Source organism: Saccopteryx leptura, chromosome 5, assembly GCF_036850995.1.
Source record: "Saccopteryx leptura isolate mSacLep1 chromosome 5, mSacLep1_pri_phased_curated, whole genome shotgun sequence".
NCBI lineage: Eukaryota > Metazoa > Chordata > Mammalia > Chiroptera > Emballonuridae > Saccopteryx > Saccopteryx leptura.
In genome coordinates, this window is record NC_089507.1 from 174,077,553 (window position 1) to 174,099,882 (window position 22,330).

Below are 22,330 nucleotides of genomic sequence, written 5' to 3' on the forward strand. Positions count from 1 at the left end.
ACACCTTAAATAGATTCCTGTTTATGCCTTAAATGATTCTTGTTTAGGCCTTAAGAAAATTTCTGTTTTTGCCTCAGATGTGTGACTTTGTATTGAAGACTTCCTTATTTGCATATGGCTATATAATAAAGCAAGCCCCAGGGCTATTTCACTCTGTCTTGCCATCAGCTTGCAGAGGCCTCTGGATCCCATCCTATTTCTCTTTAAGCCTATTTTTTTTCATTCCATATTGTTCTCCCTCAGGACCTGGAATTACTAGCCATGCTGGTTCACGGCACTATTCAATCCCTGGTCAGGGCGCATATAGGTACAGATCTATGTCTCTCTCTCTCTCTCTCTCTTTCTTTCTTTCTCTCTCAAGTCAATCAATAAAAAAAATTAGGAGTCAGCAAGTGACTTTCATGAAGATATTTGATTTTAGGGATAGTGTAGAATACTTTGCAACTGAATGTCTCCTGCTTTCCTGATTTGGTGTCGGAAATGAAAATTACTTAATTTTTTTATTTTGATGAGTATCAAGGACTAAAAATATCTGTTGAGGAACACCTAAATTCTTGTGTCCCACTCTCACCAAAGGCTTATTAAGCATAACTTGCACCTCACTCATCTTTCCCATTGCAAAACTTATTTAAGGTTCAAGTAGATTGAGTTCCTAGCACCTTCCCTGTGACTTGGTGAGGCAATTGGAGAAAGGGGAGCTTAGTTTCTGTGGAGAGAAAAGGGAGAAATGCAGAGCAGGGGAATGGGACCCAGCATCAGTGAATGAGAAACCATGTTTTTATGAAGAAGTAGGTGCCTGAAGAAGGATGAGCTTGGAGAGGAATTTGAAATGTCCCATGTTAGGTTTCTCATAATCACACATTAAATGTAAGAACAATTTAATGTGCTACCAAAATAGTGTTTAAATAGTAATTAATTAAGATAAAAACACCAAGTGCAAATACATGTAATACAGTATATCAGATTTCCAGCAGGGAACAGATGTGATGTCATACTCAAATTAAAACGAATAGATGAGAAAGCATTAATGATCATATTTACAACATTGTAAACAAGGTGTTTCATTGGCTTCCTTGATTGGTTTAGGAAGTTTCTGGCTGTCTGGCTCCCAATGCTATTTCAGTTTCCTCCTGATAAAATTGGTTGATCACAGTTAAACAATGAGCTGTGGACACTGTCATGTTACAAGGACGCTCTCATCTGCTTCAGTTTCTCCCTTGTATGATGTTTGCGTAATTCAGAACAGAAGTGTGAGATGGAACTTGAGATTTCTAATGACAGTTCTTTGATAATGGACCAATGGCTCAATTAACTCTTGTCTTTGGAGTTTATTTTTATCAAGGACCAAGTAAGCCAATATTGCATGTATCCATTCCTTCACTACTACATTCAACTTACATTTCAAGTGCTCTTTACATTTCTAGGAGTGAGAAAGAAACAAAAGAAATAAGACTTTTTTTCCTGTTCCTCAAGAATTTATGATCTTACTGAAGAGGCATGATACAAAACAGCAATTTATGGATGATACGCTTTATGGTTGGACAGGGAGAGGATTGAGGTGGGGCTGAAGACCAGCACAGCCCCACCTGAAGACCAGTGCAAATTACTCATCTTTGCCTTTGTTTTTTACCCTCTTTGAGATGTACTTTTACTCACCTGGGTGAGAGCAGTGACCGGGGATGAAGGATGGGCACGTCATGAGGGGCCATCTGTAATTTGGTAATTTTGAGAGGAAGCAGGATAGCAGAGTGGAAGACTGAACTCATGAAGCTGGTCAGGCCCTGGAGTGCTTCATGGATGAATAAACAACAGTAAATTAAACTTGGGAAGGCTGTTTCCTCAACTGAAAGATGTGGTAAATCATAGCTTCTCCTCAAGGATACCATAGGAATTAGCTGTTGCACATTAGGCTCCACAGAAGAATTGGCTGCATTTCTTTTTCTTATCACTATATGCTCAGTGCCTCAGGGTTGTCTCTTACATGGACTAGAATTAAATTTACAAGAATTTACTGATCCTGGCCAGTTGGCTCAGCGATAGAGTGTTGGCTCGGTGTATGGAAGTCCTGGGTTTGATTTCTGGTCAGGGCACATAGAAGAAGCGACCATCTGCTTCTCCACCCTTCCCCCCCTTCTCTCTCCTCTCTCTACCTCTCCTCTTACTCCTCTCTCCTCTCACTCCTCTTTCTCTCTCTCTTCTTATCCCCTCCTGCAGCCATGGCTCAAACAGTTAGAGTAAGTTGGCCCTAGGTGCTGAAAATGGCTCCATGGCCTTGCCTCAGGCACTAAAATAACTTGGTTGCCAAGCAACAGAGCAACAGCCCCAGATGGGTAGAGCATTGACCTGTAGAGGGTTTGCTGGATGGATCCCTGGGTCAAGGCACATATGAGAGTCTGTCTTTGCCTCCCCACCTCTCAGTTAATAAAAAATAAGAAGAAGAAAAAGAATTTATTAAATTAGGTAAGTGACCCTTAAAGATAGTAGATATTTGATTGTTTATTTTGCTATTATTTAGATCACTTCTTGATCTAAAATTATGTAATAATTGATAGATGTCAAATTAAAATTAACAATAAAGGGAATGTCTTCTTTACTTACCAGTGTATTACCATTGGCATCTGTTGTGCTAGATTAGGCTGCAGAGGAACTGGCTGTCTCTTTATGAAAACACAGTGCGAAAGAATTGAACAGAGGGGAGGAGGAGAACTGAAAGGTTTGAGAAGAGATGAGAAATGGGCCCTGTGGGCACGAGCCTGATGGTTGTGGACCAGGCCTAGGATTGTGTATCCTTAGACAGTGTCACAAGTGGGATTCTTTCCATAGCCAAGCCTAAGCCAAGGGTCTAACTGTGAGTGCTTTACTGAGGGTGTGCTCCCAGGAGAAACTAGTGAGGTGATGAGGCAGGGTGGGGAAGGGGTGCACTAGCGAAAGGAGGCCTACCTCAGACTGCTCCGGTGGGAGCTCTAGAGCATAAATGGCACAGGTTTGGGATTTTGTACTTCTGCTCCAGTCAGTCGGTGACTCACTACCCCTAGAGGCTGGGACTGTAAACTTCCAGGCAACTCCACTGGCTCAAAGGCAGTCCTGTGGTAAACAGTGCAAATGTGAGCCAATATGCAGCAGAGCACAAGGAACTTGGGTGAAGTATATGCAGAACCATTAGGGGATCCACAAGGACACAGGTGATTCACCAACTGTCTGATGCAGAGGCAGCAATAGAAGAGGCCTGCCTTGGATTGCAGGTCTGAAAGCCTAGAGGCCAACGCCAAGTCTTCACTTTCGATGGTCTGTCTGGGAAAAGGCACTAAGGGTGTGGCGCTGACACATCTCCTCTTGGTTTAATCCTCTTGTTCTAATTCAGCCCTGTTGAATTAGCATGGGTACAAGTGCTGCTCAAGCATCTTCAAGGGGATCATGTGGCTTTTTCAGCAAAACTAATATCTTCTGAACTTAAGGAGTGAGAACAAAGTTAAACCTTAAAGTTGCAGGATCTAACGTGTGGCGTATTTGCCGCAGGTAGTCAGATATTTAAAATGTGTCCTTTGTATGTCAGCATCATCTCAGTCTGTGTCTGACATTTTATATTTGCCTTATTTTTCCATCTATGATCATTTATTTTCAAGTTTCAGTCCTTTCTGCTATTTATTTCTTTCAGTTAGAGACCACTAACATAATTTAACCAGTATGTTTTAACTCTAACAATGCTAAGGACAGAAAATGAGCCCTCGTTCAATTCTTTTATTATTTGGGATCTATTTCTATTAAAGCATTTATCATATTAGAATAGAATCTTTCTATTATAGCTTGTGTTTCCCAAAAGACCCACAAGCCCTTTAATAGCAGAAACCAGGTTTTATGCAAATCTACATCCATCTATATTAACTCAAAGAGCATGTGCCTAATAGAGTTTTTAACTACAAAAGTGGCCACTGGTGCTTGGCTCATGTCAGTTGATCACTCCAGCTCAGTGACTGATAATAGTTGTCATCTTAGCACAGTTACCCCTATGGCTAAAAACCTTCCTTGAATTATTTTGGTGCATAGCAAAATAAGTATATATTTCATTAATGGAAAAAATCATAAATATTGTCTTTTTATGTATAAGACAATGCATGTATATAACCATTCTTAAAAAGAGGAGAGGGATATACATGAATAGAAATAGAAATATAACAGAAAGAAAAAAATGTTAGTTGTGGGTTCAAAAATTCAAGATAAATCTCATTTTAATTATACCATTCAACAACCTTCAACTTAATAATGTACAGCAAAAGTCCTCAAAAATAAGAATAAACAAAAGAAAACCTGTTACAAAGGCATATTGACACTTGGAAAGATGTGTATCTCTGCAGTAAACGCTGTTGTCTTAGCTGACCAGTGGTAATTAATCATAGCATCCCTCTAGAGCAGCGGTTCTCAACCTGTGGGTTGCGACCCTGGCGGGGTCGCCTAAAGCCATTGGAAAATACATAATGCATATCAGGTATTTACATTCCGAATCATAACTGTAGCAAAATTACAGTTATGAAGTAGCCACCAAAATTATTTTTTGGTTTGGGGTCACCGCAACATGAGGAACTGTATTGTGGGGTCACGGCATTAGAAAAGTTGAGAACCACTACTCTAGGGCTACATGCAGCATATTCAATATTTACATTAGTCATTTAAGAAATAGTTTTAGAGTCCCCCTTGACAGAACAATCTTCCAAGTATTAGATTTTAGATTTTAGTTTAAATTATTCTTTCTTCTCTTCTTTCACAATTTAAGTCACTTGTTTGTAACAACATGCTGAGTGAAATACAACCACATGCCTGAACAGAGCATAGGCTCCGAAGAGTTCAGCCTCATATTGAGCATGTGAGGAAATCTATTTCTTTTTGATGATTTTAGTTAAAAGGTGTTAAGAATAAGGAATGTGACTTTAACTATTTCTTGATTCATTTGTGCTTTTAGCCAAGCAGGAAAAATAAGCATGAATCTCTGTCAGGTTCCCAGGGCTGTGTTTGGTGTCAGGTCCCTGGAATAGATGGGTGGGAACATTTTAGAGAAGAGGACTAATCTTGGAAAGAAAAGGATGGAAGTCCTTTGTTTCTGTTAGATATTGATTTTTAAAAAATAAGCCCAAAATATAAAAACAAAACAACAATCACTATATTTTGCTCACAATTCTGCTAGGCTCTTCCAGGTGATTTTTCTCTTCTGTATGACACGACTAAGGCTATTTGACCTGTTCAGCGGGTATCTGGTCTGGTCTAGAAGGTCAAGGTGGCTTTCACTCACTTCTCTGGTACGTTGGTACAGGTGTCCAGGACTGGGCTACACTGGCCCATTTTCCATATCCATGTCATCTCTAGGTGTCTCTGTGTGGGCTCTATAAGAGCGCAGCTGGGCTTACATGACAGCATAGAGCTCCAAGGGCAAGTGTTCAAAGAGATAGGAAATGGAAGTTGCCAGTGTTTTACAGTCTGGCCTCAGAAATTGGTGCAGTGTCCCCTCTTCCATTTTCTCCTAACCAAGGCATCTACAGCAGGGGTCCCCAAACTACGGCCCGCGGGCCGCATGCGGCCCCCTGAGGCCATTTATCCGGCCCCCACCGCACTTCCAGAAGGAGCACTTCTTTCATTGGTGGTCAGTGAGAGGAGCATAGTTCCCATTGAAATACTGGTCAGTTTGTTGATTTAAACTTACTTGTTCTTTATTTTAAATATTGTATTTGTTCCCATTTTGTTTTTTTTACTTTAAAATAAGATATGTACAGTGTTCATAGGGACTTGTTCATAGTTTTTTTATAGTCCGGCCCTCCAACAGTCTGAGGGACAGTGAACTGGCCCCCTGTGTAAAAAGTTTGGGGGACCCCTGATCTACAGAAACACTCAGCATCCAAGAAATATTCATGTTCCAAGAGAGGGGCACAGATTCTATCTATCTCTAGACAGAAATAGTATCAAAAAATGTGTGGCTATTGTTACTTCAACATATTCTACAGGAATATCTTCCCCATAAGTAGAATGTCCCATTCTTATTATGTCTAAGCTGATGCATCAAAAATCCTGGTTTATTCTAGAGCATGGCCAAGGTCAAGTTAACTTACCTTTACATGGGTAATGAGACAGGTTAGAGTCAATGTTTGACATTTGCCCTTGTTTGTTCCATGGACACCCTTTAAAATCCTATGTTGTAAATAATAATAATAGTAATAATAATAATAATTACTATAATAATATGTACTGTATATTAAGTCTATGATAAAAATATTTTCCTGGCTCTATATTTAAATATAAGCAAAACTGAATCACTGTCAACTTGCTTAAGATAATTCATCAAATGTTCTGAAGAACAATTTATCTTGAAAAGAAATAGTAAAAGGTTGAATTATTTCAATATCTTTCTAACATTGAGCTCCACCCCCCCCCCAATGCGCTAGGCATGCTTCTATGGTCTAAAGACCTAGTGTTGAATAATATTTTTTAAATACCTGCCTTTATGAGCTTACATTTTAATTAAAAGGACAGATAACAAATAAATAAATATATAGACATGTAGTTTTAAGTACAATAAAGTGAAGTAAAGAAAAATAACAAGGTGTAACAGGCAGAATGTGGTTGTGGAAGCAGCATGGGTACATTTTGTTTAGATGGTGAAGGAGGCTGTCTTGGCATGTGAGAACATGAGCAATTTGTTAATTTCAGAAAAGAAAAAAATTTTATTTGAAAAAAATATAAGAAACATAAAGTGCTTGAGGCAGAAATAAACTTTAACTGTTTGAGCAGCACAGAGTGGTTGAGGCAAAGTCAGAAAATTAGGCAACTGTTAATTATTAAATGCCACGTAACAAATCAGCCCCAAAACTCAATGACTTAAAAAAATAATGATTATGTATTATCTCTCATTAATTCTGTTAGCCAAGAATTTTGGAATACTTGACTGGATGGTTCTGGGCCAGCCTCCCATGATATTGCATCAGAAATTGTCCAGGGCTTCCATCACCTGCAGGTTTGACCAGGACTGGAGGACCCCATCCCAAGACAGTCACTCAGATGGGGAGAAAGTTTGTGCTGGCTGTTGACTGGGTCCTCTAGTGCTCACAACATGGTAGCTTAGTTTTAAAAGTAAAGAGGGAGGGAGAAAGAGAGAAAGAGATCAATCCAGGGGGAAGTCACATCTTATATGATGTGACTCTCACACAATATCAGCTCTGTTCTATTCTATTGACCAAAACCCGAGTTAAAGGGGTGAGAAAAGAGTCAGGGATAAGATAAATATGTAGGTTAGACCATCTTTCAGAAATATAGTCTAGTCCCGATGGTTAGATAATTGAAGGCGTTTGGATCACAGTAAAAAGTCAGGATTTTAGTACAAGTTCTGTGAGAATCCTTGCAAGTTCTGGAATGGAGGTGACACAATCAGACTTATACCTTTAGAAGCTCACTCTAGATAATGTGTGCAAAATTGACTGTAAAGTAGGAAGATAAGGTACTCTGATGATGTCCTGGAATCATCCTAGGTTATACTGGGTCTGGCAGAAAGTTTCATATATGGGAGATGTTTTGAAGGTTGAGTCAATATGACTTACAGTTTAATTGGATATGGGATTTGAGAGAGGAATTAAAGAGTATTCCCAGTCTGGGGGCTGGAGCAATTGGGTGAATAGTGTATCCTTTACTGAAATGGAAAAGCTGGACCAGAAACTGATTTAGAGGCAGTGTGGGCATTCAAATTTTATTCAAATTTCCATGTTGGACATGCTCACATTGGTGCCTACTAATAGGATGAATACAAGGAGTTTTTGGCATGCGCAATATGGTGGGCAATGGGAAGGTCTTTGGTGATCATGACAAGACCTTGAAGATGTGGTTGAATAGGTTAAAGAGAGACTAGATAAAGAATGAGACAAAAGTCATGGTACATTTCATTAAAAGTAAGATTTAATGGGAAAAAACTATAGAGTTTTTTTGAAGACCAAAAGTAATGAAGAAATAAAATGATTAAATCAACATGCCATGCTTTAGGCCCAAGGGGAAAATCAATAATTTCCTAAGCAACTGATGATATCAACTCACCTACTTTATCAGTCTACTTACACTATTCACACCAACAGAGTCATAACATTCCGTATTATTGAAGAAGATATCAAATAGGACAGACTTGCTATCATACTCAGGAAAAGTCAGAAGAGCTAAAAATAAAAACCTGTTTTCCCATCTCCAAATTTGAAATCCTAAGGTTGCCTGTGCATGTGCATAGACATGGGAATCATATTTTCTGGTGTTTTACTTTGTAAGAGGTGATTAAGCACAAGGTTGTTGCCATAAAACCATTTGTAGCACTTAGGATAATGGGGCAATAGTTCAGCATATTTCTTCTCTCTCAGCTGTATTATGGAAGCTCAGAAGGCCCCACTGCAGTATGTCCTACTTCTCAGTTGTATATTGGTTACAATTATACTTTAATTGGTTGTTATTCTTGACCTAAGTTTATAATTGACAGAGACCCCCATCCCCATATGTTGAAACTTTCAGTTTAAATTTATTGAGTAGTCCTCACTAGCTATTAGAGAAATGCAAATCAAAACAATAATGAGATACTACCTCATACCTGTTAGATTGGCTGTTATCTACAAGACAGCTAATAACAAATGTTGGAGAGGCTGTGGAGAAAAAGGAACCCTCATTCACTGCTGGTGGGGATACAAATTAATACAACCATTATGGAAGACAGTATGGTGGTTCTTCAGAAAATTAACAATAGAACTACCATGTGACACAGCAATCCCTTTAAGGGTATCTATCCAAAAAACTCGTAAACATTTGTACACAAACACTAGTACTCCCATGTTCATCACAGCATTATTCACAGTGGCCAAGACATGGAAACAACCAAAATGCCCCTCAATAGAGGATTGGATAAAGAAAATGTGGTACATATATACAATGGAATACTACTCAGCCATAAGAAATGATGACCTATTGCCATTTACAACATGGATAGACCTTGAGAACATTGTACTGAGTGAAATAAGTAAATCAGAAAAAGCTAAGAACTATATGATTTCACACATGGATGGAATATAAAACTGAAACTCATTGATACAGACAAAATTGAAGTGGTTACCAGAAGGTACAGAGTAGGAGGAGGGGGGTAAAAGGGAGAAAATAATACAGTGATAAAAAATTATTTGACTTTGGGTGATGAGCACACCAATCAACAGTTCAAATGCCATAGAGATATTTACATGAAACCTATGTGTTCCTGTTGCCCATTCTGCCCCATTAAATTTAATTTCTAAATAAAAATAAATAGATAAATTTATTGAGCATTTACAGTGTGCCAGGAACTTCTAAGTGTTAACAGTTAACATTGATGTTACAGACTGATTGTGTCAGGAAGACAAAGAAGAATCTACAAAGGCCTCAATGTGGGAGAAAGTGTAGCCTAAGATGAATTATTGGAAACTAGGAAGAGTCTTGTCTTCCATGATCATTCAATCAGTGTGGACAGACCTGAGCTGAGTGGGTAAGTGAATGAGAGGCTGCTCTCTTATGGATCCAGAAGATGCCTGAACATCCAGAAGTTGCTCAGAATCACCAATGGGGAGTTGGTGGGGGAGGTGTAGAGAGAGTTTGATATGTGTGTGTAGCATAGACCCAAACCACTTGGTACCTCTTTTCAGGCCCTCAGTACCTCTTTCAGGCCCTGCACACTCCTTGAGACTGGAAGTTCCTCTTTTGCCTGGGACTGCTGAAATCACAGAGCCCTTCATTTGTGAGATGCTGAAGTCACAGATGCTCTGGCCAACAGGTTCCAGACTTTTTCCTCCAAGTTCAAACCATGCTGACTTATAACAGCAATCTTTACAAAGGGGACCAGCAGGAAGCTCAACTCCTCAAGCATTTGTCTTACTTAGTCTGTGTTAACTGCAGAACAGATCTGGCCTTGTCCCTGTCCATGAATTTTCTTTGACCCCTTCATTGACAACTGCATCTCATAACCTCTGTGCTTCCTCAGAGGCTGCAGCTTCAATAAAGGTTTATCTTTTGAAGAAGAATTCAATTTTAGGAAAGATAAATTCTGGCTGTTTATTTTAGAATAGTATTGACAGTTTAGAAATAGGTAGGTAGCTGCTAAAATCAAGCTTTTTTTTTTTTTGTTACTAATGAAATTGTATTTTTTTAAAGCTCCATAAAATGTTCAAATGGTTCAGCCGTGCAGTTGCTGAAGTTCTATGGTAAGTTCTAAGGCATTAGGTTCCCCCGGGTGAGTGAATGATACTGTGGGTGCCATCTGACAAAACTTCCTACATTTCCCTCTTCTCTGACAGAACTTTCCACACACTAGGAATCTTAAAAGGGATTAGACACATAACAAGACATAGTGCTGGCTGTGGACTGAATGTCTGTGTCCGCATGAAGTGTGTGCCCTAAAACCTCAGTGTGATGTTGGGGCTTGGGGAGGTAAGTAGGGTTAGATGAGCTCATAAAGTTGGAGCTCCCATGATGGGATTTGTGTCCCTAGAAGAAGAGGAAGAGAGACCAGAACTTCCTCTCTCTGACATGTGAAGACACAACAAGAAAACAGCAGTCTGCAGAGCAGGAGGAGAGGCCTCCCCAGATCCTGACCCTGCTGGCACCCTGCTCTTGGACTTCTAGCCTCTGGGACTCTGAGGACTGTCCGTTGTTTAAACCACAAAGTCTGTGGGATTTTGTTATAGCAGCCTGAATAAACTAGGACAGAACATTTCTTCAAGTACCTCATGGTTCAATGGAAAGAACAGCTTTTAAATTTTAAATACTCACTTTAAGAAATGACCTGTATAGCATTCCAACCCAATAGAGGTGTTGTGATGACTAGGGGTCAGGTGATGCAGGTAAAGCACTTAGCCCTGAGCCAGTTTTCTTAGTTTCTGTTCTTACTGCAGACTACTTTTACAGTGACTATTCAACAGAGGTCAGGTAGCAGCAGCAGCAGGGGTTGGTTCTGTTGTAATGGTATCAGCAGCAGCCTGCCTTCTTCCCCAGAAGTGTGAGTATTGTTAGTAGCAGTCTTCAGATGTTTTTCATCTAAGACAGGGGTCCCCAAACTTTTTACACAGGGGACCAGTTCACTGTCCCTCAGACCGTTAGAGGGCTGCCACATGCAGTGCTCCTCTCACTGACCACCAATGAAAGAGGTACCCCTTCTGGAAGTGCGGTGGGGGCCTGATAAATGGCCTCAGGGGGCCGCATGCGGCCTGTGAGCCATAGTTTGGGGACACCTGATCTAAGATCTTGCAGGAGGAATGTCTATCAGTATGCCCTAGCATGCCATCTAGAGTGAATGCCTGTGTTAAGTCTCACCAATTACTTGAAAGTTTCTAGAACTTTCAAGAATATCAAGAATGTATAATATGTCATTGCTGTATCATGTCAGGATCTTCATTAATGATAAAATTAGGGAGTACCATGCTACTTGTGTTGGTAAAAAATAAGACTATAACATTATAGGTAGTCACAGATTGCCCTGGCTGGATAGTTCAGTTGGTTAGCATGTCATCCTGATATACCAACATTGTGGGTTTGATCCTCAGTCAGGACACATACAAGAATCAACCTATAATTGCATGAATAAGTGGAACTACAAGTCAATGTTGTTTTCTCTTTCTCTCCCTTACTCTCTCTCTAAAATCAATCAATAAATAAAAATTCAATAAATAAATAAATCATGATGACCACAGATTTTCCACCATTTCTTCCATTAAGAGGTGGGGTCCAATTTCCCTCTGTCTGCATACAGCTGGCTCCAGTGACTTGATTGACCACTCGAGTACTTGTATGCAATAAAAGAGATGTTCTGAAAATTCTTTGGGTTATAAAAAGCCTTGAAGCTTCCATTCGGTCTCCTGGCATGCTAATTCTTGGATGACAACATTTCCATGTAAGAAGTCCAACCTCTCACTAGAGAAATCAGAAGAGGCCATGGGATGATCTAAAAGAACTCAACTGAGCTTGGCCTCTGAAACATGTGCAGCAAGGTGGCAGGCATGTGAAGAACCTGTCTTGGACTTTTCAGACCAGGCAATCTGTCAGCTGAGTACCACTAGGTGCCCCAGTCACTTCACTTAGAGCAGAAGAATCTCTTAGCTGAGCCCTGTCTGAATTCATGGCTCATATAGTTGGGTGACATAATAAATTGTTTGTTTTAAGTAATGAGTATTGGTATAGTTTGTTCTGTATCAATAGATAGAACAAAATGAAGATAACTGAACTGTGCCTTGCATTGGTTTATTTACATAGTTCAGACTCACAGTCATTTGGCTGGGATTTACAAAGGGCACTTAAACATGATACCACAAATCAGAAAACATTCTATGAAATCTTATATAAATAAAATATGTTCATCTTATACAACAGAACAAATAGAAAATGTTCTATTGTTAAAGCATTGATATTTACATGTATTTTTTATCCTACGGTATTAGGACTTCTTTTCAAAACATTCCTGTTCTAAGAGGAGTGATCTTATGGGGAACTTTTAAAATTTTGTGTCTACTCAAATTCAGGCACTTGGACTTCTATCAGCTTTTGCCTTATATGTATATAAGGATGTCATTATTAACCTGAAAATATTTTACATAAGCACTATAGGGATAAAAGTTAAAGCACCCTGTCTCTATATTTTTGATGTTTTAAAAATTCTTAAAGGAGAAATAAAGATAAAACAACTTTTATGATTTAGTTTTAGTTTTATATTTCTCATGGGGTCATATGTTTTTTTTTTTTTTTCTTTTTTTTTTTTTTTTTTTTTTCATTTTTCTGAAGCTGGAAACAGGGAGAGACACAGTCAGACAGACTCCCGCATGCGCCCGACCGGGATCCACCCGGCACGCCCACCATGGGGGGCGCTCTGCCCACCAGGGGGCGATGCTCTGCCCATCCTGGGCGTCGCCATATTGCGACCAGAGCCACTCTAGCGCCTGGGGCAGAGGCCGAGGAGCCATCCCCAGCGCCCGGGCTATCTTTGCTCCAATGGAGCCTTGGCTGCGGGAGGGGAAGAGAGAAACAGAGAGGAAAGCGCGGCGGAGGGGTGGAGAAGCAAATGGGCGCTTCTCCTGTGTGCCCTGGCCGGGAATCGAACCCGGGTCCTCCGCACGCTAGGCCGACGCTCTACCGCTGAGCCAACCGGCCAGGGCGGTCATATATTTTTTTTTTTTTTTTTTTTTTTTTTTTTTCATTTGAGCTGTTGTAATGCCCATTGCCTTACCATTTTATCATAGAATACTAACCCAAGAAGATGGGAAGATCTTTGTCATTCGCTAATGTCTCAAAGAGTCCTACAGTATCCTTAGACAGTACATACTCAGTTTAGGAGTTTTTTTTTTTCTTTTTATCTTTATGTGAATTTTATGGAAAATAGACTATGTATTCAGGATTTATTTATACTCAGAGTCCTTCAAATGGAAGTTGTTTTTTCTTTGTTTGTTTTTTACTAAAAGTTTATTTCTTTGGACTTCTGAAAGATTAATTCTAGGGCCAGAGCACATTCTTTTTTTTTTTTTTTTTTTTTTTTTTTTTTTTGTATTTTTCTGAAGCTGGAAACGGGGAGAGACAGTCAGACAGACTCCCGCATGCACCCAACCGGGATCCCGGCACGCCCACCAGGGGCGACGCTCTGCCCCTCTGGGGCATCGCTCTGCCACGACCAGAGCCACCCAGAGCACATTCTTAATTCAGCTAAATACCCATTCCTCAATTCTTTTAGAGGCATTACAGGTTGGTGAAGAAACATGGAGCCTCATGTCTGTGCCATAGGGAAACTCAGCAATTTTTTCTAAAGATAAATAATAAATTGTTTCCTCACAAGGTTTAAATTTTAGGAAGTGTTCAAAACCCAATCAAATTTATAGCTCTAGCTGTCTAGAAGTATCTTGAAAAAAATTATGCCTTGGCTATTCTGAAAGCCACAATAAAATAACATAGATTTTTGTCAGTGGTTTCAAGTTCAAAACATTAAAAGAACTCTGAGACACTCAGTAGATAGTTTGGTATTGAAAAAGAAAACTGAGTTTGCAAATAGTAGGAGAGAACCCTTCAAATTACAAGCCCTTTAAAAACTAATTTTATTTCTTCAGATGAAAAATTGCATAATTATTAAAAATACAAGTTTCCAAAAGTGAAACTATATGTACTGCAAATAAAAAAAGAAAATCTTGTTTTTTAAATCAGATTTTTATAATATTTTTAAACATTTATTCATTATAAACTACTATAAAATTAATTACAAGGCTTCTACTTCCAAAAATACAGAGTAGATAGAAGTATCTATATTTGGCCCTATTCCTCCTGATAAGTACAACTAAAATCCTAGACATTATACACAGAACAAACATAAGAAGACCTGTAAAGGCGAAGAGAGAAATATAGGCTGACTAGAAACCTTGAGACATGGTCCCAAGGAATGACTTTGAACTGAGTTCTCTTGGTTTTACTTTTGCCTCATATATCCTAGACAGAAATTAGAAACCCAGAAATACCAATCCGTTCAGAGAATAAAACCCCAACAAAAGCCTGCTTTCTGTCTATGACAAATGAATGGATAAAGAAAATGCAGTCTATACATTAATATTATACAGCCTTTATAAAAATAAAATTCTGACACATGATACAGCATGGATGAATCTTGAGGACATTATACTAAACTAAATAAGCCAGCCACATAAGAACAAATATTATATAATTCCACTTAAATGAAGTACTTAGATTAGTCAAACACATATAGATGGAGAATAGAGTGGTGGTTGCCAGGGATTAGGAGGGAGGGGAAATCATGAGTACAGAGTTTCAGTTCTGCAAGATGGAAAGTTCTGGATATTGATTTCACAACAAATTGAATATGTTAATATAATTAGCATTACTAAACTGTACACTTCAAAGTGGTTAAGATGCTAAATTTCATGTTATATGTATTCTACCTCCATTAAAAATTTTTGGAAACCTGCTTTCTATGGTCGACAATCCAGGAAACAGACAACCTCTCTCTTGTACCCCAACCCTGACACAACTGGGATGGTCAAAAAAGGACAAATCAAACCGAACTTATACCCCCTGCAGTGTCAGTAAGGACTTCTACCCCCACTTGGCAAGAATGCAGAAGCACAACCCTTTTCCTTTCAGGAGTGGTGTTAGATGAGACCAACTAAACCAAAAGGTATAAATAAAGTCTGTAGTCTCGTAACATAATAAAAAAATGTTCAGTCAAAAATCCAATTAAAATCACTTATCATGACAAGAAGTAGAAAAATTTTAAACTGAATGAAAGTGCAACCAAAAATCTCAATCCCAAGCTGACAGAGCTGTTAGAATTATCTGACAAGAATTTTAAAGAAACCATTATAAAAGTGCTTCAGCAAGCAATTACAACCATGTTTGCAAAAACAAAAAACAACAACAACAACAGAAACTGAAGATATAAAGAACTAAATAAAAACTTCAGAACTAAAAATATCAACTGAAATAAAAAGCTCAGTGGATAGGCTCAACAGCATAATGGAGTACACAGAAGAAAGAACTAATGAATCTAACAACAGATCAAAAGAAATTAGCTGATCTGAACAACACAGAGAAAATAAACTGAAAAATAAAATGCATAGAACATTAACTCAAGAACCAATGATATTAAAGCAACAAAAAGTCTAACTTTGGTATCATCAGTCTCTGAGTAGAAGAAAAAAAAGCAGAACTGAAAAAGTACTCAAAAAAATAATAACCTAAATTTCCAAAATTTTGCAGAAGACATAAACTTACAGATTCAAAAAGTTTAGAGATCCCTAAAATTAAACAAATCTATGTTAAAATACATGAGTCAAATTTCTGAAACTAAAAATGGGGGGGGGGATTCTTTAAAACAGTGATAGAGAAACAGTGGGAATGATAATATATTTCACATCAAAAAAAACATAAAAACCAGAAAAAGTAGCACATTTTTCAGGTGCTTAATGATAATAATTGTCAGCGCTGGCTGGTTGGCTCAGTGGTAGAGCATCAGCCCTGCGTGTGGATGTCCCAGGTTCAATTCCTGGTCAGGATACACAGGAGAGGTGCCCATCTGCTTTCCACCCCTCCCATTCTTGCTTCTCTCTCTATCTCTCTCTTTTTTCCTCTCCCACAGCCATGACTAAATTGAAACCAGGTGCTGAGAATGGCTCCATGGCCTCTGCCTCAGGTGCTAAGAAGAGCTCAGTTGCTAAGCAACGGAGCAACACCCAGATGGGAAGACAGGAGTCTGTCTCTGCCTCCCCTCCTCTCACTGAATCAAAAAAAGAAGAAGAAGAAAATAATTGCCAGCCTAAATGCTATACCAATTAAAATAGCCTTCAGAAATGATGGAGACATTAAGAGTCTCAGATAAAAGAGAACTGATGGAATTTGTCAGGAGCAGTCTATACCAAAAGAATAGCTAAGGGGAGTCCTACAAACAGAAAAAAATAATAATTAAAGAAAAATCATTGGAACCTTCTCTCAGGAAGGAAGGGAAAGAAAACAATATAAATAGTAAAAATTTAAAAAAATGACAAATAGCCTGACCAGCTGGTGGCACAGTGGATAGATTGTCGGGCTGGGATGCAGAGGACCCAGGTTCAAAACCTCAAGGTCACTGGCTTGAGCAAGGAGTCACTCACTCTGCTGTAGCCTCCCTGGTCAAGGCACATAATGAGAGAGCAACCAATCAATGAACAACTAAGTTGCCACAACAAAGAATTAATACTTCTCATCTCTCTCTCTTCCTTTCTGTTTATTCCTATCTGTCCCTTTCTCTCTCTCTGTTAATGTCACAAATGTGTGTGTGTGTGTGTGTGTGTGTGTGTGTGTGTGTGTGTGTGTGTATGGTAAATAAATGAATATTTGACATTTGAAGCAAAACTTACAAAATTGTTTTTACGTAACTTAAATGTCTATAGAGGAAATATTTAAGACAAATGTGTTATAAAAGGGAAAGTGTAGTGACACATAAATGGGGACTAAGTTTCCACAGCACTAAATTTTACTTCACTTGGTGATACTATTAGATTCTGATGTTATGTAAAATGTTATAAATGAACTATCTAGAACACCCATGAGAAAAGCCATACAGAGAGATACAGTCAGAAGCTCTACAGACAAGGAGATAAAGTAAAGCCCTAAGAAACATACATGTAACCTACAGGAAGATAAGAAAAAGACAACAGAGAAACAAAAGTCAGAGAGAAAAAACTGAAAAAGTAAAATAAAATGTAACCTTTAAAGCCCAAATATAATTAATTACCTTTAATGTAATTGATCTAAATACATCAATTAAAAGACACAAATTGGCAAAGTGGATTAAAAATATTACATAATTATATGTTACCTAAAAGAAATTCACTTTAAATATAATAAAATAGGTAAATTCAAAGTAAAAAGTAAAAAAAATTAAGCAAACAGTAATTAAAGGAAAGCAGCAGTGCATATATTAATATCACATAAAGTTCAGATAAAAAATATTACCAGAGACAGATAGGAACTGTATATAATTATAAAAGGGTCAATCCACAAAAAACAAACAAACAAACAAAAAATGATCATCTTAAATATGTCTGTACCAAACAACAAAGCTTTTAAGTGAAGAAAAAACTGATAGAAAAAAAGAAATAAAGAGGCAAGTCCACAATTAGAGCTGGAGACTGAACCTCTCTCAAAGATTGATAGAATAACTAGACAGTAAATCAGCAAGCATATAGAAGAATTCAACAACATTTATAGAACACTCCATGAAACAACAGCAGAATATAGATTCTTTCCAAAAGCCCATGGAATACATACCAAAACAGACTATATCCTGAGCCATAACACAAATCTCTACAAGTTTAAAGAATTTAAAATATATCAGAGTATGTTGCATGACAACAATAAAATCAAACTAGAAATTAGTAACAAAAATATGAAAGGAAAATCTCTAAACAGTTGGAAGCTAAACAATGTACTTCTAAATAATGCATGAGTCAAAGATGAAGTCTCAATGGAAAAACACATTGAACTGAATGAAAATAAAACATATCAAGACTTATGGAAGAGAGCTAAAGCTGTGATAAAAGGGAAAGTAATAGCACTAAATGCATATATTAGAAAAAAGAAAATCTCTCAAATCAATAAATCTAAACTCCCAAACCAAAAAAACAAAGAAAAAAAAGAGAACAAAGTAAACAAAAAAGCAAGTAGTAGGAAGAAAACACAAGGATAAGAGCCAAAATAGATGGGTACGAAAACAGAAAAACAATAAATAGAGATAATTTATGAAAGAAAGAATTGATTCTTTAACAGAATTTAATAAAATTGACAAATCTTTAACAAGACTAACAAGGACAAAAAGAAATAAATTATAAACATAAGGAATGAACTGGAAAGTACCCTACATACCTAGCAGACAACATAATGATAATAACAAAATATTAGAATCAACCTTACACATACAAATTTGACAACCAGAAGAAATGGACTAATTCATTGAAAAACAAAAACTTTGAACAACTGACCACATTAGGAAATGAATAATCTATATAACTCTAGAACTCCATATATATTAAGATAATTGAATTCATGATTTTAAAGCTCCCCAAATAAGAAATATCCAGGCCCTAAAAAATTCTACAATATGTTTATGGAAGGATTAACTTAATTCTGCAAGATCCCTTTGAGAAAACAGAAGAGGAAGGATACTTCTCAATCTATTCTCTGAAACTAGTTTTACTCTGATATAAATATCAAAGATACTACATTCTTAACAACTTTCAAAGAGTGTCTTCATGCTTCCAGAACCTTCACCAGGTATCCTTTTTTGTTAGCTGCTTGTTACCGAGTGGCTCGGCTTCAGTTTGACCTTCGATTAAGTTGCAGTCCAATATTTTCTTCAGTAACTCTGTTTTCATTTGGTTGATGCTGGATTGGCATGCCTGGCAGTCTGTGGTTTCCAGGGTGGGAGTGAGATGCGTGCCAGGTGGGCAGGCCTGACTTGTCCTTCAGTTAGCGGTGCACTTATCGGGTATGTTCTGTACGGATGCAGAGCACATTTTTAAACCTCATATCATTTATTTTTTTCACTTACACTGCACTCACGTAAAATGTAATTACATTACAAAAGGCTTGAGGTACAAAACCCAAAAGAGTATCTGAGGAATAAATACAAGTATATTTTAAATAATAATCTTTATCATGCTTAATTGGTTTGGAAGCACAGAGGCCATGTGTTCCTGTGTTCTAAGAGAATGGTGTATACAAAGTACAATCTTGCAAATCTGAAAGCCTAGAAAATTGGGTATACATGTATACCTACATGAGGAACACTGACATCCAAAATACTCAAATTTTAACACTCTAATCTGTCCCCACGAATTCTTCAAAGAACCTTTGAAATAATACTGGTAAAGGTAACTAAATTATGTAATAACCAATACAATTCCTTCTGACAAGAAAACCCAAAAAACAACAACAACAAAAAGATACTAAAAAAGAAAAAATATGGCAGGATCTCTTACAAATATACACTGAAAATTCTTAACAATATATTAGCAAATAAAATTAAATAATATATAAAAAAAGTGTACACTACAACTAATGGGTTTATTCCATAGATGCAAGGCCAATTTGATATTCAAAGTTTAATCAACACAGTCTACCATATTAATAGTCTAAAGAAGAAAAAATTGCATGGTTTATCAATTAATGCATAAAAAACCACTTGAAGATTTTTAACACCCATTCATGATGAACTTACACAGGAAAAAAAAACAACAGGAATAGTTGGAAAAATTCTCAACTTGATAAAGGGCACTACAAAAGACCCATAGTAACACACTTATTGGTGAAAGATGAAATGTTTTTCTCTGACTAGGAACAAAAAAAGGATTTCTGCTCTCACTGTTCTCATTATTCTAATTCAACATAGTGGTGGAAGTTCTTATAAGGTTCTATAAAGCACATTTACAGGGGAAAAAAGAAATAAAGAGACATATAGATAGGAAAGAAAGAAAGAAAGAAAGAAAGAAAGAAAGAAAGAAAGAAAGAAAGAAAGAAAGAAAGAAAGAAAGAAAGGAAGAAAGAAAGAAAGAAGAAAGAGAGAGAAAGAAAAAGAAAAAGAGCAAAGAGGGAGGGAAGGAAGAGGGAGAAAAGGAAAGAAAAGGGAAGGGAAAGGAAGGGAAGGGAAGGAGGAAGGAAGGAAGGAAGGAAGGAAGGAAGGAAGGAAGGAAGGAAGGAAGGAAGGAAGGAAGGAAGGAAAGAAGGAAGGAGGAAGGAAGGAAGGAAGGAAGGAAGGAAGGAAGGAAGGAAGGAAGGAAGGAAGGAAGGAAGGAAGGAAGGAAAGAAGGACGGAGGAAGGAAGGAAGGAAGGAAGGAAGGAAGGAAGGAAGGAAGGAAGGAAGGAAGGGAGGAAAAATCATCTTTATTTGCAGATGACATGATTATCTATATAGAAAATCCCCCAAAATCTACAAAAATATCTTTTATGTCTAATAAATTAGTTCAGCAAGGTAATATAATGCAAGATAAACATACACAAATCAATTTTATTTTGATATACAAGAAATGAACACAAGAAACAGAAATTTAAAATGCAGCATCATATACAATTGCTCAAAAAATTAAATACTTAGATATAAATTTAACAGAACAGGTTCAGGACTTGTATGCTGAAGACTATAAAACATCGATTAAAGAAATCTAAGAAAAAAAATCTAAGAAAATCTAAATAAATTGGGAGACATATCTTGTTGAGGAATTAGAAGACTCACCATAATAAACATGTCAGTTTTTCTCAAATTGATGCACAAATTTAACATAATGCCTATAAAAACCCCAGAAATATTTTTTTAAATATAGACAAATTACTCTGAAATTTATACAAAAAATCAAAGGAACTATAATATAGAGAACATTTTAAATATACATAGAAAGGCAAAGCTAAACCAACTTTGCAAAAGAAGATAAAGTGAAAGGAATCAGTTTACACTATTTAAAGAGTTATAATTTAACTACAGTAATATGAACTGTGTAGTATCATTAAAGGATATAGAGCAATAGAAAAGAATAGATGCCCTGGCCGGTAGGCTCAGTGGTAGAGTGTCGGCCTGGCGTGCAGGAGTCCCAGGTTCAATTCCTGGCCAGGGCACACAGGAGAAGCGCCCATCTGCTTCTCCACCCCTCCCCCTCTCCTTCCTCCTGTCTCTCTCTTCCCCTCCCGCAGCTGAGGCTCCATTGGAGCAAAGTTGGCCTGGGCGCTGAGGATGGCTCTGTGGCCTCTGCCTCAGGCACTAGAATGGCTCTGGTCGCAACAGAGCGATGCCCCGGATGGGCAGAGCATCGCCCCCTGGTGGGTGTGCCGGGTGAATCCCAGTCGGGCGCATGTGGGAGTCTGTCTGACTGCCTCCCTGTTTCTGGCTTCAGAAAAATACAAAAAAAAAAAAAAAAAAAAGAAAAGAAAAGAATAGAGAAAAATACCTTACCTAACTTTTACATTACATACAAAAATTAACTCAAAATAAGTCACAAATTTAAATGAAAAATAAAACTATAAGAATTTTAGATAAAAATGTGCTGGATCTAAAGCTAGGCAAAGAGTTCTTATATTTGACACAAAAAGCACAACCCATAAAAGTAACAATTGCTACATTGGACTTCGTCAAAATTAAAAACTTTACCTCTTTGAAAGGCCTTGTTAAGAGAATGAGAAGTTAAGCTACAAATTGGAAAAGAATATTTGCAAGCTGCATATTTAAGAATGTGCTACTATCTATCTAACTATACTAAAAAAATCTCTCAGAATTCAATAGTAAACAACGCATAATGCAATTAGAAAATGGACAAAAGACATGTAATGGCAAATTAGCAATTGAAATGATGTTCAATATTATTAGTCATTAGGAAAACAGTAATTAAAATCACAATGAGATATCACTACACACTTATAAAAATGACTAATATAAAGAAAAAAATAGTGACACCAACTACTGGTGAGAAAAGGGAGAAACGAGATCATTCATACATTGCTGATGGAAAAGTAAAATGGTGCAGCCACTCTGGAAAACAGTTTGGTAGTTTCTTTAAGAAAAACTAACCATACAACTTCCACATGATTTGGCAATTGTACTGCAGGACATTTATGTATGGAAATTTACATTTACAAAAAAGCCATGTCCACACGAATGTTTATAGCAGCATCTATCATAATAACCCTAAACTAGAAGTAACTCAGATGTCTTTTTATGGGTGAATGATTAAAATCTGGTGTATCAATATCGTGAAATACTACTACTCAGCAATAAAAAAGAAAACAAGAACTATCAATACATGC